Source organism: Echinops telfairi, unplaced genomic scaffold (genome assembly GCF_000313985.2).
Source record: "Echinops telfairi isolate 266 unplaced genomic scaffold, ASM31398v2 ScPeMD7_7469;HRSCAF=8507_1, whole genome shotgun sequence".
Taxonomy (NCBI): Eukaryota; Metazoa; Chordata; class Mammalia; order Afrosoricida; family Tenrecidae; genus Echinops; species Echinops telfairi.
Window position 1 is genome coordinate 62,077,334 of NW_022111373.1, and position 18,807 is coordinate 62,096,140.

General features: G+C 38.8%; 2 pseudogenes; one reads left to right on the plus strand and one right to left on the minus strand.

The window, feature by feature from the left end:
• The window catches only part of LOC101664550, a 36,359-nt pseudogene extending 22,853 nt beyond the window's left edge, over window positions 1-13,506 (plus strand).
• Window positions 13,507-13,558: 52 nt separating this feature from the next.
• On the minus strand, window positions 13,559-14,080 carry LOC115873739 (annotated as a pseudogene).
• Window positions 14,081-18,807: the final 4,727 nt, after the last annotated feature.

An 18,807-nucleotide genomic window follows, 5' to 3' on the forward strand; every position in this document is an offset into this window, starting at 1 on the left:
AAATTCCAAACGTAAAAAAACTGCTCTACTGGAGAACTACTTCGCTATTCGCTCCCACACAGACTCTGACTGTGGACATACCATGGAGTAGTTTGACCTTGTCCAATAGGGTCACTGTGAGTGAGCATCATCACCTTGGCAGCAACAGATTTGTCTCCATTTTTAACTATGTGATTTAGATCCACTTACGGTTCAGTTTGCCTTTCATACACACACACACACACACACACACACACACACACACAATTCTAGCTTACATATTAATGTCCATTGGAGAAATTAATAATTCTTAGAGAATATTCTTTATAGTGGTACTTATATTAGCAAAAGTTGGATATAACCCAAATGTTCAGAAACACAGAAATAATTTATTAAATTATAGCATATCTATTTTACAAAACAACTCTTAATGAATAAGGCAGATGCATGGGCTTTGGAATGTGGACAATAAACCCAAGATATTCTGCATAAATGGAAGGGAAGGTGAGCAAGTTAAAAAAAACATTGGTGGAGAGACCAGGGAATGATGACCGCCAGATAACAAGGATGGGGCGATCTCCTCAGAAACCACTGGAGAGTTCCAGTAGGAAGGATATTTATCACTTCCTGGCAGTGAGAAATTCAACTTAAAAGCTAAGTAAACGCAAGTTTCTTAAAATGGGAGAACAGTAATGCTTGCTGACAGACTCCACTCTACCATTTACCAGCTGCCCAAGACGCTTCTGTTAGCCCTCCTCCTGCCAAACACTGCATAGTTTCCCTCACCCTGAAAGCAATCCAACCATCCAATCATCTTTCCTTGATGGAAACAAGATATGAATAGAGAAGGAACAAATATACCAATAAAACTACGCACAAAAAAGGAGGTGAGAGAAGAGGGATGGAGGGTGGAAACCAAACATAAACCCAGAAAATTGACAGCAACAAACTCATATATAGATCGATAATGGCACTGAATGTCAATGAATTAAATGCACCAATCAAAAGACTAGCAATAAAAATTGTTAGTCTGACAATATCAGACGAACGGACTGAATTAAAAAACAAAATCCCTCTATATGCTGCCTAAAAGGGGCACAACTTAAATCAAATACAAACATAGGATAAAAATCAAAGGATGCTAAAAAAAAAACCTACCAAGCCCATGGAAACCATAAAAAGACTTAAGTGGCCATATTAATCATTAGTAAAATAGATTTCAGGAGAAACAAGAATGGATACCAAATAATGATTAAAGGAACAATACACAAGGAACACATAACATTATTAAAAATATGTAAAACCAATGAAAGTCTCTCAAAATACATCAATCAAATTCTCAGAGAGTGGAAAACAAAATAATGATCTTGATCATAATAGTAGACTTCAACACAGTCCTCTCAAGGAAAGACAGATCTTCAGGGAAGAAATTTAAGAAAGAAACAGATTTAAACAACACAAACAGATTTAAACAAACAACCAGCTTGGCCTCCTAGATATATACAGAGCATCCTCCCCGGCCCAACAAAATCAAAGTATAGATTCTTCTCTAGTCCACACAGTATATACTCTAGAGTAGATCACATGTTAGGCCAAAAGTAATGTTCAGCAAATTCAAAAACATTGAGATCTTACAACCCATTTTCTCAGATCACAATTGTAAATGTGGAAATCAACAAAAGAAAGATCAAGAACATAAAGATAAACACTTGGAAACTGAACACCATGCTACTTAAAAGTGAATGGTAATAGATCAAATAAGTTATGATTAAGAAATACCTTAAAAAATAATGATAACACATCATCCCAAACCATTTAGGATAACAGCAAAAGAAGTTATCAGAGGGTAATTTATAGCAATCAATGCACACATTAAAAAAAAAATATTAGAAATTCAAAGTCAACATCTTAACACAACATATCCAACAATCAGAACAAGGGCAACAATATAACCCCTTGTTCAGCCACAGAAAAAAGGTTACTGTGAAAATAGATGAACTAGAAAACATAAAAGCAATGAAAATAATCAACAAGACAAGAAGTTGGGTTTTTGAAAGGATTAACAAAATTGACAAACCACTGGCAGACTTAGCAAAGAAAAAGATAGAGAATATGTAACTACATAGCATTAAAGACAAAAAGAGTGACATCACAATAGATCCAAGTGAAATAAAGTGAATAGTAACACATTACTACAAAAGGCGGTACTCTAACAAGTTTGATAAACTGTAAGATATGGGAAACTACATAGAAATACACTATTGATAACTGCTTGCTCATCTTCTAGCCTACTACTTTAACAAATCCCTCAACTGTTTCCAACAGTCTTATATGGAGTCCTTGCGGTTCTTTCTATAAAATCACATCATTTGCAAATAATGAGTGCTTCAATTCTTCTTTGTCTAATTATAGTCCCTTGATTTGTTTTTGTTATCTAATGGTTTTGTCTAAAACTTCCAGCATGATATTGAATAACAGAGGTGATAAAGGGTACCCTTGTATAGTGAGATAGCTTATTGTGCCAGCCTGGCTGATAAACACAAGTGGGATTAACTGAAGGGCAGAGAGATAAATGGCTTGGTGAGCCTTGCCTTTCTTGTCTCTCGCGCTGTGATCATCGGACCACTGTGCGGCTGCCTTGCTTGTTCTGTGTCTCAATTTAAAGGCTACACTACCTGTGGGACGCCTAGCCTGTGGACTGTGTCACTGTAAGTTGAGGTCCCTTTAAGAAATCTCTGGAGCTGGAGACTGGCAGTTGGTGACCTGCCTTGTGATTGGCTGCTGTGCTGACATAGCCTAGCTCTCTCTACAAATAGAGGAAGCTATAGCAGCAGACTAGACTTGAAGGACTGCTAGTCTCTCACAACTCTCTCTCATGGACGTGAGTTGCACTGAGCCATTTGTAGTGCTTTATAATTTAACTGTTTATTTCTTGTATTATGTATTTATCTGTATATGATTTAACAGTTCATTTCTTGTTATATATCTAATTATCTTTATAAATAAATATATTAAATTATCAGCAATTTGGTTTTATCTCTCTAGAGAACCCTGTCTAACACACATAGTTCCTGTTTTGTTTTCACTTTTTCCCAATTGTGCATGATATTGACTGTTGGGTTTTCATATCTGACCTTTATTATCATGAGAATGTCTCTTCTATTCATATTTATTGAGTGTTTCTATTAGATATTGGTGTTAGATATTGTAAATGCTCTTTCTGCATCTATTGATAGGATCATGTGGTTCTCATTATTTTGTCATGTTTATGTGGTGGATTCCATTGAAACATCCTACATCTCTGCTATGAAGCCCACGTGGCCTTGATGGATTATTTATTTATACATATTATTGGATGGCATTGCCAGAATTTTTTTGGAGAATGTTTGCATCTATGCTCATGAGGGATATTGCTCTATCATTTTTTGTCTTTGTGGCATCTCCGCTTGTTATCACGACTATGCCCACTTCATAGAATGAATTTTGGACGTTTTTGTCCCATCTATGTGCTGCTGCCATCTGTGCAGAATCGGTGAGACCCCCTCCTTGTACATTAGTAGAATTCCCTTGTTAATCCATCTCATCCTGTTTTTTTCTTGGTTGCAAGTTTCTTGATGGCCTTCTCTATGTCTTCTTAAGTTAGGGTTCTTTTCAGGTTTTCTACATTTGTCAGTGTTAATTGTGGTAGATAGTGTATTTCCACAGTGGTTCTACATATTGACAAGCCCACCAGCAGGGTTTAAGAGTTCCAACCGCTCCATACCTTCTCCAGAATTTGTTGCTTTCTCTTTCTTTTTTAATTGGCTATCATTGTGGGAATAAGGTGATATGCATTTATGTTATGTTGATTTGCATTTCCTATAGGGGTGGTATACCAGCAAAGAGAGCACCAGAAAAAATATTAAGAAAGCAATTCCATTTACAATGAATGTCCCAGGATAAGCAGAAAACTTTCAAAAAGAAGAGCAAAGTAGAAGCCTTCGCACTATCTGACAGCAAAACCTACCACAGAGGCACAGTAGTCAAAACAGTCTGATATCGGTACAATGATAGATACATAGACCACTGGGACAGAACAGAAAGCCCAGAAATGAGAGCATCCACCTATAGGCCTGTGATTTTCAACAAGGATTTAAAAAATTTAATGGGAAAGGGACACCCTCTTCAACAAATGGTGCTGGGATAATTGGATCTAATCCGCAAAAGAATGAAAGAGTACCCATACCTCACCCCATGCACAAAAACAAACTCAAGATGGATTAGAAACTTAAATGTGAACTCCAGAGCTGTATGCTCAATGTGAAAATTAGGACAAGCGTAAGGGCCCTATTGCAGGACATACACAGACTACCAAATATGATAACAGAAGCACAGATTACGGGGACCTATTAAAAATAAAACACTTATGCACAGCAAAACACTTTATCAAAAAACAAAATGAAAGCCCGCAGATTGGGAAAACATCTTTAACAATTACACAATGGACGAAGGACTAATTACTAAAACAAAGCAAAAAAAAAACAACAAAAAACACTGTAGAATTCTCCAACAATTCAATAAGAAGAAAAGAACAAATAGTTCAACTAAGGTAGACAAAAGGCACAAGACAATTCAAAAAAGAACACTCAAATTCCTAACAAACACATGAGAAAATGCCCACACACATTACCCATCTGGAAATGCAATTCCTTTGCTATGTGTATATGCCAAAGTCGTAAGAGATAGACACGCTCAATGCCGGGGTTCACAGCAGCAAGAAGCTGGGAACGGTTCAAAAGCCCATCAGTAGAAGAAAAGATAAAGAAGCCTTGGTACAGACATACAATGTACTACTATGGATCCATGAAAAACAGCAGTAAAACCCTTCATGACAGGGTGGATAAAGAAACCATTATGCTGAGTAAAGTTAGTCAATAACAAAAGAACAAAATTGTGTGAGTCCACTACTACAAGGGTAAACACAAATTATACTTGCATATGCTATCAATGATATTGTTTATAATTTGAGTAGTCTGTGGGGCCATCCTTTTTTGGAATGGGTACAAATGTGGATCTCTTCCAGACTGTTGGCTAAGTTGCTGTCTCACAAATGTCCTGGCTTAGATGATTGATTGCTTCCAGTGCTTCATCAGCTTGTTGAAAATTTCAGTTGGTATTCCATCATTTCCTGGAGCCTTGTTTTCAGCTAAAGCATTCAGTGCAGCTTGAACGTCTTCCTTCAGCACCACTGGTTCTTGCTCATATGCCAACTCCTGAAATGATTGAATGTTGATTAGTTCTTCTAGGACATTGACTCCGTATATACTTCCCATCTTCTTTTGATACTTCCTGCGTCGTTCAATATTTTGCCCATAGAATCTTTCAGTACTGCAATTCGAGGCTTGGATATTTTTACTTGTTCCAGCATAGGATATGCTGAGCATGTTCTTAATTTTTGGTTTTCAAACTCTAGGTCTTTGCATATTTCATTATAATATTTGTCTTTCTCTTCTCCTACTGCCTTTGAATTATTCTGTTCAGCTTTTTGGTTTCATCATTTTGTCTGAGTTCCTAGCTATTCTGTGATTAATAGCAAGTTTCAGTTTCTTCTCACATCTACTCTGATCTTTTCTTCCTTTCCTGTCTCTTTAATGACCTTTTGATTTATTCATATATGGTGTTCTTGATATCGTCCCACAGTTCATCAGGTCTTCTGTTATTAGTATTCAATGTGTATATAATCTGTTCTTGAAATTCAGGTTTGATAGACTCAAGTTTGTATTTTGGCTCTCTGGACATGTTTTAATTTTCTTCAGCTTTATTCTGAACTTACTTAGCTGATGATATAGAGCTCCTCCATCATCTCTTCCCACAAATGCAGTATGGTGGTTACATAATCTGGTGTCAATTTGAGAGGATTACAAATGAAGGGGTGGAGTCTAGTCTGTCAATCGGATCATAGCCAATAAGGACTCTGTGTGGGCATGACCTTTGCCTGAGAATTCTGGGAAATCCTGTATTCCTTCTTGGAGGCGGGAGACACTATTTCTCTCTTGTTTCACTGCCTTGGAGACTCTCTGCTGACAAGGCTGACTCCCTGTGAGGCATCCCTGAGGAGAAGCTACATGGACCACATAGAGATCCTTGGCAGTGCCGAGATGCTTACAATGCCACTGGATCCATCCACAGGACTTCCCACCCGCTGATCTGTGATCTTCTTTCATTTGGCATCATTGCATGTGTTTTGTGAGTCAGAAGAGGACTTTATAGATTTGTATAAGACATATGGGCTAATATCAGACTTATGGACTTGATCTGGACTGGGCTGGGATATTTGCTCAATGTTCAACTGCTCTTGTATATAAACCTTTTTCTTATACACATATGTGTGTCTATGAATTTGTTTCCCTAGTCTACCCAGACTAACACATGTAATCAATTTGTGAATGCCATCTAGAGAAGTCTATGTGTGTAATCTTCTTATGTGTTGTTGGAAAAAGGTATTTGCTATGAACAAATTGTTAATTGTGGAGTACTCTAGCATGAGATCTCTGGCTTTATTTTTATCATCAAAGTCTTATTTTCCAACTATAGTTCTTTCCTCTTTGTTTCTAATTTGCATTCCAATCTCCAATAGTTATAAATGCATCGTGATTGCATGTTTGACCAATTTCAGAATGAAGTCGTTGGTAGAATTCTTCATCACTCAGTTTGTGGTTGGTGCATGAATCTGAATAATAGTTGTATTGATTGGATTTACTTGAGTGCAGATAGATATAATCCTATCAGAAACAATGTTGTACTTCAAGATAAATCTTGAAATGCCCTTTTTGACAATGAATGCAAAGCCATTCCTCTTGATGGTGTCATTCTCAGCATAATAAACCTCATGATTTTCTGATTCCAAATGCCCAACATCAGTTCATTTTAGCTCACTGATGCCTAGAATTTTATTTTTATGCATTTCATTTAGGTTTTTACAACTTAAATATTTCCTAGATTTATACTTCATATATTCCATGTTTTGTTTATTAATTGATGCTTGCAGTCGTTTCTTCTAATTTTGGGCCGGGCCTCATCAGCAAATGCAGGTCGCAAAGGCTTTACGTCCACAAACTTACCTCTATCCATGTCATTATGGCCAACTCTGCTTTGAGAAAGCAGCTCTCTCTTGGCTATGTTCTAAGTGCCTTCCATCCTGAGGGGATCATCTTTGGGCACTATCCCTGACAATGTTCCATTTGTTTTCATTAACTAACAATGTTTAGATTCTGTCTAAAAAGGTTTCCTTAGCGAATTCCTCAGAAGTGAACAGCCTATTCCTTCTTCGTAGTTTGTTCTTTGTCTGGAAGCTCTGCAGAAACCTATTTACTTTGGTCGATGCTGTGGGCATTTGAAATATTGGTGGAATATCTTCCAGCATCACAGCAACACTCAAGCCACCAGAGAATGACAAAGTGACTGACATGTGGTAGATTAGGGAAATGTTGTTGATGTTGCTGTTGTTGTTAGGTGCCACTGAGTTGGTTCCACCCCATAGCATCCCAATACACAACAGAAAGAAGCACTTCCCAGACCTGTACCTTCTTCACAATTGCTTCCAAGCTTGAGCCCAGTGTTGTAGCCACTGAGTCAATCCATCTCCTTGAGGGCCTTCCTCTTTTCAGCCGCCCCTCTAGTTTACCAAACAGAATGTCCTCCAGGAACTGTTCTTTCTCCAAAACACACCCAAAGTATTAAGATGACATCCTACCATACTGGCCTGTACTTTTTCCAAAACAGATTGGTTTGTCCTTTTAGGAGTTCATGCACTTGCACTAGTCTTCCCCTGCACTACAATTCAAACACGTGGATTCTTCGTTCGCCTCCTTATTAAATTTTCACATGCATACATGGCAACTGAAAATAGCATGAGTTGGGTCGGGTGCACTCTGATTTTCAAAGTAACACTCTTGTTTTTCAATACTCCAAAGAGATCTTGTGTGGAAGATTTAACTAATTAGATTACAAACTGTAATCTGTTACTTCCCTGTTGTAACTCATTGATCAAGTAGTAGGTTATAATACAGGATCCACAATGAATTAGAATATGAAGGATACCCTCCCAAAAAAACAATGCTCGTTTGTTTTGTTTGATGTCAGGGGGATAATGCATTTGGAGTTCTTTCTACCAGGTCAGACTGTTAAGCTTTCCATTTTAGCGGTTCTGAAAGGATTGCATAACAGTGTGCAGCAAAATAGGACTGGTTTGTAGCAGATGGAGGACTGGCTTTGCCACCACGTCAATGCACCTTCTCACTGTGTGCCAGTTTTTGGCAAAAAAAATGGCATATCTCTCTTGCCCCTTACTCACCTGACCTCGATGCATATGACTTCTTTTTGTTTCCACGAATGAAGAGGGGCATAAAAGGACAGTGATTTGATGACATAGAAGAGTTGAAGAAAAAATAAGGGAGGCACTGTCAGCCATCCAAACAGATGAATTTGAAAAAATTTTCCAAGAATGGAATTGCAGATTTGACAAATGTATTAAGTGTAATGGAGAGTACTTTGAAGGTGGTAAGGTTGTTTTGTAAAAAAAAATTTAAATACATAGCTTTGAAAAAAATTCGTTTTTTGGGGGGTGTACTCCTTCATACACTCACTGTCATAGAGTCAGTGCCAAATCATAGTTATTCTATGAAACAGGGTAAAAATGTTTCTTGTGAGTTTATAAGACTATACTCTTTACAGGAGTAGAAAATCCCATATTTCTATCACAGAGTGGCTGGTCATTTTGAAGTGCTAGTCTTGAGGATTGCGTTCCAATATATAACACTATACCACAGCCTCTTCACCATGCCTTTCAACTGGCCTCTCTAGTTCCTCAATCCCTTGACCTTGCCTGGCCTCTGCCTTGCTTGAGCAAGTATTGCAAAAATCTTTTCGCTCCACCAATAGGTGACCAAAGGCACTCCACTTCATTAGCAAGCCTTCTACTCCAGATCACACAGCTTTTTTGCTCTGGGGTTTGGGAAGCCCACCTCTGTCTCATTTTTTAAATCAATAGCAAGCCCTCCGATTCCCAGAGTGGCCACCATATCGTCGTTTGCATAGCCCCACCCACTTGTTGGGGGAGAGGGGGCAGGGGACAAAGACTTTGACTAGATGAGCCATACTAATTCCCTGCACTGCACTGAATACAGTTAATAAAGGGAGTAGTCTATACTGAAGTCTACTTAGCCACTCTGCTTATAATTAAACTTCAGTTTTACGTATTTCTTCTAGAAGTTCTATTTTCCTTCTTGTTCTTTCTCTCTATCATTGCTTCATCCCCTTAAGTGAGTTGATCATTTTCTTTGACTATTCATTGAGGTTCAGCCAGCCAGAGGGGTACCTTAGCAATGACAGGCCCAAGAGTAGAGATAATCTAGTTGTCTCTACACCTGTTGACTAGCTACAGAGCAGCCAGCAAATCATCAGGGTGTAGTCTGGAAATTGGAAAAGGTTTATCTGTTTCTAGACACCTCAACTCATCTTCATATCTAGCACATTTTATAAAATAAATAGCCCATAAATATTTGTTGCTGCCAATGCTGCTTTCACTGCTATTGTGAACATAGGTAATAACATTTTTTAAATTTCTGCCTATTATTACTCCAAAATAAATTTGGAAAAACTAGTGTGTATTTTGGTAATCCTCTAGATTTAATCTAATCAATACTAGATTAGAAAGCAGAAAAAGAAAAACCAACTCTAGCTTAAGCTATTTACAATTCTATTGGGAAAACATTCAATGCAAATAGAATGGGGATGAATAACCTTATATGCCAGTTCATAAGCAGAGATGCATACACCACCTCACACTATTTCTTTGACCTCAACTTTCTTCTTTCTTATTCTCTACACAATAAACTCAGCCCTACACACTTTGCTCCTTGGCGAATACATTTTATGACAATTAACACCACTCTCTAAACACCCTGCAGTCCAAGTAATAGTGTACATTCCATTGTCATTCAAAATATACTAAGTAGTGTCAAAAAACGCTTGCAAATATGTAATTTAAAGATAATGGAATTTTTCACGAACTTTTCAAAGCCTCAAGCATACTTTGAAGGACTCATATATTCTTGATGTTCAATTTATTTATTGGTGCTAAATGTTATGGTAACCACCTGTATCCTGAGTGGACTTCAAATGGACCAGTTAGAGCTATCATAGCATAGGGCATATAATAAAGATAAATACCTCAAACTTGAAAGTGAAATTCTCATTTGCAGTCTCCCTTTTCCAAACCTTGTTAATGTTAAGGTAAGACATAACCAAGTGGCAAACTGAAAACATTTTCAACAGGGGGAATGACTTGTAATTTAGTGCCCTCAAATCAATGTTGACTCATAGTGAGATTTTATGACGGAGTAAAACTGCCCTACACAGTTTCCTATGCTGTGTTCTGTACGGAAGCAGATCATCTGGTCTGTCCTCCTCAGAGTGACTGAATGGGTTCAAACAGCCAACCTTTGGTTAGCAGATAGCTGCTTAACCACTGTACCACTGGGGCACACTGGCCTATACAAAGTTCTAGGAAGTTAGAATGCTGAGACCTACGCTGGAGACACTACATCAGATTTCTGATTATTTCATTGTGAATAGCAGAGTCAGTAAATTTCTGCAGAACCTTTATCTCATGATTTTAATGGCTTCCACAGGTTAGTTTGTTGTCAATCACTGTCACAGCAGATCCAGGCAGTTGGGTCTAGAAGAGAGTGAACATAGTGACAGAAGAAAAATGCTGTATAGGAGGGCAAAATAACCAAAGAAAAGATCAGAAAACCCCATAAATGTACCATATCTCCATATATTTACTCCTCTTAAATGCAAAATCTGAGATTGACTACAAAATGTTTACAACCAGGAAATGTTCATTTCTATGAGGTTTGATTGTGAATTATAAACCCTAAAAATAATTTGTCTCTGTTAACTCGTTCTTAGAAATTCTCAATGTAAGAGTTTTTTTTTCTTACTTCCATATCATCTCTTCCTGTAGTAAATATTTTGTGTATATAATCTCATAATATTTTACTCTTCCTTTCAATTTGCATGATTTCAGCTTGAACTCCTTAAAGGTCCTATGTTCGTGCTAATTACAGTGTGCACCCGAAAGGTATCAGTAAATCAGACTGTTGCTAATCCTGCCTTCTCAGTGTATTACTTTGAAATGCCCAAGGATGCACCAGGGTATTGAAAAAATATCAACCCTAGAGAAGGAGATTTATCACCCCTGTCAAATAACAACATTCACATAGATGAATTCTGACATTCACCTCAATATAAGTCAGAATGCACTTATTATTTAATTAGCCAATTCTATATAACTGTTGCCATTAAGTTTGACAACGTATGCAGTCTTTCTATATTCTTTTATTATGATATAACCTAACATGAATTAAAGAAGAATTTAAAATGGGGAGTTCAGTCATCAAAGTCAAATATTTGACCTGTAGCTTGGCATCCTGTGGGTAATACAACTTTCTGTGAAGATCTAAATCCTGTTGTAGCATTATAAGACTTGGTGGCATTTTAAAAATGCAAGCTTTTTACATCAAACTGGAAGTTATTTTTAGGGAAGAGTAGATTATGACCATCATAATTGTTCATGTAGATTATCTGAAATATAATTCTTAATTAGGACTTTTTTGCAGTACCCGGAAACTGACAAACTGTTATGAGTCCTATAACTCTATGAGAATATTGCGATTGGTTTAATGAATTGTAGAAACATCTAGCTCCACATCTTGCAAATTTGATAACACTAGGTCTCTAAGTCAAAAGAAAAATAGAAAGCTATTTATTTTCTACCTTCTTGCTGAGAAATTTTCATTTTTAAAGAGGAATCCACAACTCTAGTGTCAAGAAATATGACAGATTCAAGTGTACAGCAGTTGTTTCAGTTAAATCATCACCCAGTCCCTCTTTAACCCAAACCACTTTTTTTTCATGAAATTTCTCCTTTCCATCCATGCATTTCTAATGGGAATTATAAACAGTACACATTCTCTATATAATAGTTAGGTGGAAATTCAATTTATTGTTCTAGCTTTATGGTTTCATTATTCCAGGATCAAGTGGTTGGCCCTACCTGGACCAGAAGCCATTTGGAGGAAATATGTTCTGTAAGAAAATAGAAAAGGAATATCTAATAAAAATAAACTTGGCGATCCCCCCCAAAAAAAAGAAAATAGAAAAGGGACATCCTCTCAGAGAAGGGTCACAAGGAAGGGACAGGTCAGCCAGTATCACACCAAAGAAACACACAATATTCCTCTGGTTCCTTGAGACTTCCTTACCCCCAGTATCATGACCGAAGCTCTACCTTACAAATCTGGCTAGACTGGAGCATGTATACTGGTATAGACAAGTGTTCTCGACACATGTAATCCAGGACAGATGAACCCCTCAGGAACAGAAATTAGAGTAGTGAGACCAAAAGGGTAGGGAGAAGGTGAGGGGAGAAGTGGAAGAAAAGGAGGAACCAATCACAATGATTGTTGAATAACAACCCCCCCCCCCAAAAAAGGGGGAAAAAACAACAGAAATGTGGGTGAAGGGAGACAATGGTCATTTATATTAATCATTTATAATTTATCAAGGGTTCACAAGGGTGGGAGGGTCAGGTAAAGAGGGGAAAAAGACAGGAGCTAATACCAAGGGCTCAAACATAAAGAAAATATTTTGAAATTGATGGTGGTAATATATCTACAAATGTGCTTGATACAGTTAATGTATGGATTGTTATAAGAGCTGTAAGATTCCCCAATAAAATGATTTTGAAAAAGAAGGAAAGAAATAGAAAAGGAAGAACACTTTCTAACCAAACGTCTAAAAGCAGGATTAACCTCAAAGCAAAATAAGATCAAGACATTCCAAGAAAAGCAGAAGCAAACCCCCAAACCACTGCTTGTCTGTCCGTTTGTCGCACTGTGGGGCTTGTGTGCTGCTGTGCTGCTGGAAGCTATGGCACTGGTACTTAAGTGAACGGGTTTCAGCAGAGCTCCCAGACTAAGAACAGGCAACAAAGAAGGACTAGATGCCCGCTGCAGAGGGAGCAGCTGCTGAAAACGGAGCACCTCCGCACAGCGTGGCCACACTGTCAGAATCGGAAGGTCTGAGGAATGGAAACAGAACATGGTCAGACATCATGCAGAGGCTGTGCCTCTGGGGTCGTTGGAAGGCGCTTGACACATGACAGAGGAGTAGCTGCTCTCTAAGTGGAGTCGAACATGGGGACCTGAATGAGGAAAATCTGTGAGATTGGAGCCTTTGGGACCTTCGTTTGCTGATGGGACACAACTCAAAATGAGAAGAAACAACTGCAAACCTCAATTAATAATCAGAACCTGGAACACTCGCAGTACAAATCTAGGAAAATATGGTGAGAAAATAGATTCCTAATGTACACATAATGCACATCTTTTCTTATTTTTTCAGGTAGTCAATAGCATAACCTATATGCCAATCACTCGCCTCACCTTTCTGAGAGGCAAGATCTGGCAATCTGTGGCCTAACAGTCAAGTTTGAAATGGCAACCTACACCAAAGCACCATTGTGGTGGTCTGCCTACAGGGGCCCCAGTTGTTTCTGAAATAGAATTTCCATGGGCAGCCCAGGTCCTGGGGAGGTGGTTTTATGTTGGCTGTGGTTCCACCAATGATATTTGCAGATCAATACACTGAAAACTACATTTTGTCTGGATTCATCAAGTATCTGAGACAGCTCATTATCTTCAAACAGCCCATCCAAGCTTGATATTAGAACATTGCACTCGGCAGTCTCTGGACAAAGATTGGCCAAACAGGCCAATTCAAACTTCGGACGCTTTTCTGGAACAACAGGCTGCGGACACTGGCAGCAGGCTCCCTGTTTCTGAAACGACTGACATGAGCTCCGTAGTTTGAGTTCGTGAAGACTTGTAAGAGTTCCGGTCCATCTTCTGCACTCTCTATCCTATTGCTTTCGGTGCTCGAGGAGCATAGGATGTTCTGAATTGAGCTGTCTTAGCTGTTTCAACCTCTTTGGGAGAGATCAGCTGTCTTCTTCCATGCCTCCAGTCTGAGCATTGCTGCCACGGCCCGCCCCCATCGCAGTGCAGGACCACCTTTCCTGATTTTAAGCCACATAGGGCATGCCCTTGTTCGGTTTGCACAGCTGCTCCTTGGTCCATGTGCAGATCCCGCATGAGCACATGTTAAGATGACGTCTGAAGTATACAAATGAATTAAGGAGCAATCTGAACACAATTTCTACGTTTAAAAAGTTGATAGCTCACTAGGCATTTGGAGGAACATTTTTGCTATCACGAAAAAGGAAACCAGCTCCCAAGTTGGAAACTACTGAAGCAGATTTAGAAAGGAAAAGTTGCTTTTGCAGAGAGCTATAATTTCCTAGCCGACAAGTGTAATAACCCAAATGCTAGAAAGAACACCTCTCTGAAAGAATGAAAATCATGTCCATAAGACAAAATATGATAACCATTGTCTTTTTCCCCACTAGGGAAAATAAAATTATAGAACCTAAAGTCATAAATTCATGGATCATCGCTTGTGAGTTTTGTAACATGTTATCAACTATAAAAGAAGTTTAGTGATGCTAAACATGTGAATTTTGGGTTACTCTTTCAGTCCATCCTCAAACTGTTGTCTGTCAGTTGCCAAACAAAGCTATTAATGCTACCTGGAGGCGAGGACGTTCAGGTTGTTTATCAAGAAAGAACTATTTTATTGCTTATGTTTTCCACACAGAAGCAAACTGATAAGCTTTCAAAGAGGAAATCCGCTCATGCTAGGAATATGATAGAAGAAATTATCTTCCGCCTAACCTTCCATCTGGGTGTAGGTGTAAGGATCAAAATTTCAGAATGCATTTTTGGGGGGGGATCACATTGCAGAAGTTCACATTGTGATGCACTTTTAAGAAATCTGTCAAATAAAAAAAAACACTCTAAAATATCTTCAAACTAGACCAATAGGGTGTTTTTTTTCTTTTTAAATGGCTATGCCCCTGTCATTTTAATTTGGTTGTAGCTATACTGTTCTCACAAGTCCAACTTCAACTATAACCATCGACATGTGTGCGAGGGGGCCTGTGATTTAAATTTCATAAAGAAATTGAGATAGATAGGCTTTAAAGATCTTACCATACCCGATACTTATTATAAATATATAGATTTGAAAGTCAGAGTCAGATGGTTTTTGATGCTACATTAATGCTTGTGAATACCCCAGGTGTTATAAATGATCCCTATTTAGAATGCCTCTCACTGTCATCCCTTTGTGATTCTCTCCATTTCATTGAAGGTGATTATCTCTGCTCTGGGGATCGCTTTTTCCTTCTTCTTTAGAGTCTCCATTAACTGTTTGCTCAGGTAGCGAAATGGGTGATAGGTTTATTGTTAGATGCCCTTAACTCAGTTCCGACCCATAGTGACCCTATGCACAGCAGAATACAATGCTGCCCAGTCCTGCACCACTTCCAAAGTTGTTATTCTTGGGTCCATTGTTTCAGCCACTGTGTCAATCCATCTCACTGAGGGCTTTTTTCTTTTGTGCTGCCCACTTGACCAAGCATGATGTCCTTCTGCAGGGACTGGTCTCCCCTGATAATAGGTCCAAAATAAGTGAGATGAAATCCCATAATCCTTGCCTCGAAGTAGCACTCTGGCCATACTTCTTCCAAGACAGATTTATTTGTCCATTTGGGAATCCTTGGTACTTTTGATATTCTTCGTCAACAGCACAATTCAAAGGCATCAATTCTTCTTCAGTCTTCCTTATCCAGTGTCCAACTTTCACATGAATATGAGGCAATTCAAAATGCCATGGTTTGGGTCAGGTACAACGTAGTCCTCAAAGTAGCAACCTTACTTTTCAAGAATTTAAAGAGCTCTTGTGCACCAGGTTTACCAAGTGCACTACACCTTCTGATCTCTTGCTTGCTCCTCCATGAATATTGATTGTGGATCCAAGCAAGACTAAATCTTTGATAATTTCCTTTTTTCTCTCCATTTATCATGTTACCTGTCGGCCTAATTGTGAGGATTTTGAGCTTCTTACATTGAGTTTTAATCCATACTGAAGGCTTGAATCCTTGATCTTCATCAGCAAGTGCTTCTAGTCCTCCACACTTTCAGCAAACAAGGTTGTGTTATCCGCATATTGCAGGTTGTTAAAAAGCCATCCCCCAATCCTGATGCCATAGTCTTCTTCATATAATCCAGCTTCTCTGATGATTTGTTCAGCATATAGATTGAATAAGAATGGTGAGAGGATACAGCTCTGATGCACACATTTCCTGATTTTAAATTGTGTACTATTCCTTCTTCTGGTTGCACAACTGCCTCTTGATCCATGTACAAGTTTCTCATGAGCACCATGAATGGTTCTGGAATTCCCATCCCAGGTTCATGATGAGGCTATTTTTGCTGAACTTTCTGTGATAGCTGTTGTGTCAACCTGGTTGGGCCCAGATTCTCAATGGTTGGACAGTTAAGACTTAGTAATCCCCCATGATGAGATGCTCTTAAGTAAGCACCTTGCTTCCAGTGTAAGAAGATGCTTTATTAAAGCTTGTCTGCGTTATGCTGAGTCTGGATCCTGTATCACGCTTGTCAACCTCAGGATTTGAGGATGTCAGTCAACAGCTTGTCTTATTACATGCTGTTTCTGGGAGTCATCACAGGCATGCCATCTTACCAGCCAACCTTGGATTCATTCACCTCTGCAGCCACAAGCCCATGGTCTTCCTGCCAATCTTAGGTTCAGGAGATGCCTCCAATATAACAGCTGAGTACAAGATTGGAGCTTGCCCTATCTTACAACTGTGTAAGCCATTTTCTTATTAGATGGTAGATGTTGTTCTTGTTGATATGTGCCTTCCGACTGGTTTCAACCCATAGTGACCCTATGCACAACAAAATGAAACCTGTCCAGCCCTGCACCATTTTCACAATTTTTCTTATGCTTGAGTCCATTGTTGTAGCCACTATGTCAATCTATCTCTTTGAGGGTCTTTCTCTCTTTAACTACTCTCTACTTTACCAAGCACGAAGTTTGAGATTATAGATAGATGATAGATAGATAGATAGACAGATAGATACAGAGCTACAGCTACAGCTACAACAATGTTGTTGTTGTTGTTGTTAGGTGATGTCAAGTCAATTCCAACTCATAAAGACCCGATGTACAATAGAAAGAAACAATGACCAGGTCTGCACCATCCTCACAATTGTTCTTAAGTTTGAGCCCATTGTTGCAGAGCCTTCCTCTTTTTGGCTGCCTCTCCACTTTATCAAGCATGATGTCCTGCTCCAGGAACTGGTCTCTTCTGATAACATGGCCAAATGACATGAGATAAAGTCTCATCATCCTTCCTCCAAGATGGATCTGTGTGTTCCTTTGGCAGTACATGGAACTATGGCATTCTTCACTAACGCCATAATTTAAATGTTTCAACTTTTCTTTGGTCTTCCTTATTTAACTCTTGGATACACATAAGGGCATTGAAAACACCATGACTTTGGTCCGGTGCACCTTTGTCCTCCAGCTTTTACATTACAATTGCCAATAATGATCAGTGCCTCCTGATTGCATGTTTGATCAATTTTTTATTGAAGATGTTGGTAGAATTCTTCAATTTCTCCAAAACTAGCCTTTGCCATTGGTACATAAAGTTGATAAGTTGTATTCATTGGATTTCCTTTAAGCCATATAAATATGTATAATCCTGTCACAGACAACATTATACTTCAAGATAGACCTTGAAATATTCTTTTTGACTCTGAATGCAACAACCTTCTTGATTGTGTCATTCCTGGCATAGTAGACTATATGATCTTCTGATTGAAAATAGTCAATGCCAGTCCATTTCAGCTCACGACCACCTAGGATATAGATCTTTATGCATTCCACTTCATTTTGTATGACTTTCAATTTTCCTAGATACATACCTGTACTTTCACGTTCCAATTATTAACTGATGTTTTCCCTTGTTTCTTCTCACCTTGAGTTGTGTCTCCATCAGCAAATGAAGATCTCGAAGGTTCCACTCCCTATAGGCTTCACACCATTCCTATGACCGTGGTTTGCTCTACTTTGAAAAAGCAGTTTTTCCTCAATCACCTTTTGAGTGCCTTCTGATCTAAGGGGCCTATCCTTTTGCGCCACCTCTGACAAAGTTCTGCTTCCATTCCGTAGGACTTCAGTAACTGACAAGGGTTGTTGTTTTGTTTTGTTTTTTGTAAGGGGTTGCCAATATTCTTTATTTTATTTATTTATTTATTTATTTTAAACCTCATTTTATTGGGGGCTCCTACAACTCTTATCACAATCCATACATACATCCACTGTGTCAGGCACATTTATACATTCATTGCTCTCATCATTCTCAAAACATTTGTTCTCCACTTGAACCTTGGTATCAGCTCCTCATTTTTCCCCTCCCTGCCCGCTCCCCCCACCCTCGCATACCTTTGATAATTTATAAATTATTATTATTTTGTCATGTCTTACATTGTCCGACATCTCCCTCTCTTCACCCACTTTTCAGTTGTCTGCCCCCCAGGGAGGAGGTTATATGTAGATCCTGATAATAGGTTCCCCCTTTCTACCCCACCTTCCCTCCACACTCGGTATCGCCACTCTCACCACTGATCCTGAAGGGATCTGTCCTGGATTCCCTGTGTTTCCTGTTTTATACTGTCCACTGTCTCCCTTCATCCACTTTTCAGTTGTCCGTCCCCCAGGGAGGAGGTTATATGTAGATCCTTATAATAGGTTCTCCCTTTCTCCCCCACCTTCCCTCCACACTGGGTA